The sequence below is a fragment of the Daphnia carinata genome, chromosome 4 (genome assembly GCF_022539665.2).
Source record: "Daphnia carinata strain CSIRO-1 chromosome 4, CSIRO_AGI_Dcar_HiC_V3, whole genome shotgun sequence".
NCBI classification, from domain to species: Eukaryota; Metazoa; Arthropoda; class Branchiopoda; order Diplostraca; family Daphniidae; genus Daphnia; species Daphnia carinata.
In genome coordinates this window covers 5,066,130-5,068,664 of record NC_081334.1, presented here as the reverse complement: position 1 = coordinate 5,068,664, position 2,535 = coordinate 5,066,130, and positions in this window count along the sequence as shown.

Sequence of the window (2,535 nt, the reverse complement as noted above, 5' to 3'; positions counted from 1 at the left end):
AAGCGCTTCTTCGTTCGATGCTAACTCGTGCTGTTTCTATTTTTTTTTTTTTTTTTTTCGTTGTTTGAACGTTTCTCATTATTTGCGGGTCGTTAAATGCGATTTCTGTATGTAAGTCAAATGCCAAAAGAAAATTGGCTGTTATTCGTCAACTAGCGAAAATCGGGATAGAACGTCTGGCGAGCTGAAGGTGAGAGAAACGAGGAAAAAAAACACAAATTAAATCAAATGGGGAAGAAAAAGCCCCGTAAGGTGCGAATAATTGGTCATCCCTAAATAGGGGGTGGTTCATACGAATGAGGACCCAACATTTTTGGCGGAAATGACATTGGTCGATTGAAATTGAAGGACGTAGGGAGTCTCGACGACCCAGTTGATGTCATCTTTACCGTCCGCCGAATGCGTCTCTAACTTTGCCGAATCATTTCGCTACGTACATGAAGGTCATCACTTTTAATCAACCTCTACCATTATGCCTCGTTTAATGGTTTCTAGGCCGGCCATAGAATTTCGGTATGCTGCGTAGTTAAATGTCCCATATGAGAATTTAGCGGAACGTGATGAGGTTCGCCAAACAGTTCATTGACGTCAGTTTCCTTATACTTTTTTGACGATCACGTTCAAAATCCTTTTTTTTTTTTCTTACCTGATGGGCATACGCTGTTCAGCTGGACGTGTCGAATTCTCGTGGGAAAAAAACAGAACACACGTCGTCCGTTCTACCCCGTTGATTCTCGGTTTTACATTAACGTTCTACAATTGTCATTGATTAGCATCTTTTATTTAAAAAAAAATAATAAAATTCAATAGACTCGCAAGATGGCTGTAACTGTGCATTTTGATTTCCCTACAAGCTAGCGACAGTCGGGGATGGCCACATTCGAACGGTATTTCCCCTCACTCGGAAACAATAAATCAGGTCAAAAGAGATTTAATTGCATTGCCGCGGATGGGGGAGTTTGCACGCTCTCGTTTTCAACTATTAAAAAAGGCGTGACTTGTGTCGAACGTTACTCGGCATTTCAATGTTGTTTTCTCCCCCTTTCTCGAAATGGATGTGTTCACATCAGAGAAATTATATACTACACGAGAACGGCTACTTAGGCGCTTTTTCGTGAGCACTCACGTTCCGATTCGTCATCACTATATAGAGAGAAATCAAATTTGGAAAGGCAGCCCCCCCCCTTTGTTTTGTTTTTTTTTTTATTAGTATTTATTAGCTTGGTTTTGTTTTCCCCAGTGTCGGCTTACCTGTTTTACGTAGAATGGTTTCTTCGAAAATGAGCTTAGATTGTTGCTACCGGTCTTGCTCGATTGAGAACAGCTGGCTGACTCACTGCCGTTGGCTCTAATGAAACATAGAAAGATGATAACTTCGTCATCGGCCACAGAAAGCGGAAGGGAGAGAACCAAAAAGAAAGGAGAAATAGAATTTAAAAAAAATGACTTGTCTTTTGATTCCAAACGAAAGAATGAAATTACACCGCTATGCTACAGTAGGTAGCGTCCTCTTTGAGCCATCCGATTGCCATTCCGCCAGCGCACGCCTAATGCACGTGCTTATCACATTATACCGAAGCTCCTGCCCATCATTTCTTTTAGTTTTTGAACTGGAAACGGCGTTTCGAAAGTGACGCAATTTTTCATTTGTTTGAAGGCTAAAATGTTTTATTTTTTCTTTACTTTATTTTTTTTTTTTTTTTTCGTATTCCTGAAAAGTGTTTAATAATCACTTCCTACTGGGCATGCACCACCGGCATACGGAAAGAGGTCAAAATGAATTCAATCCATAAAAATAAGGGGACAAAGAAAAAAAAAAAAAGGGGAATGTGCATTATTGGAAGGATGTGGGTGGAAAGAATGCAGACCGTCCGCACTTACTAAATGCAAATTGAATGACCTTCCTATCCTGCCAAGATTTTCAATGAACTCGGTAATTAATTTGTGATTTATAATGTTGTTTTCGTTATTGGGCGGGGGGGGGGGGGTTTCTAGTCTGTCAAAGAGGGCTGTAGAAAATCTTATTTGACATGAACTTATCGAGCATAGAAACACGTTTGGCGAGATGGAGCAGGATGGCCTAAAATATATTCCCATTGCAACATACGGGATTCCCGAAGGAGAACAATAGCAATGAGAAACCGGATTAAGTAATCTCGCCAGCTATACTGGCACGGACCTCTCTGAACGAAACAACCGATAGACCCAACAGCGTAGGGCCCTTGATTGCTAAAAAAAAAAAAAATCGCCTGATCGTTCGGTATCCTGTCAAAACTAGATCGAACTACTTCTCATTTCTTTTTTTTTTTTTTTTTTTTTCAGTCGTCGTCACATTTTTGCTGATTTTTTTTTTTTTTTTTTTTTAGAAGCCTACAAATTTAATGATCCCCCACAGCGTACTTTGGAACCTCCCACCTTCATGCCAACTGTGACCGGTGCTTGGCCGCGATGTATAAAGAGAAAGGATGCAGCCAACAAACGCCAGCAGTCGATTCACGACCACTGTCGGCGGCAGAACGCGTCCCGATCGGCGTG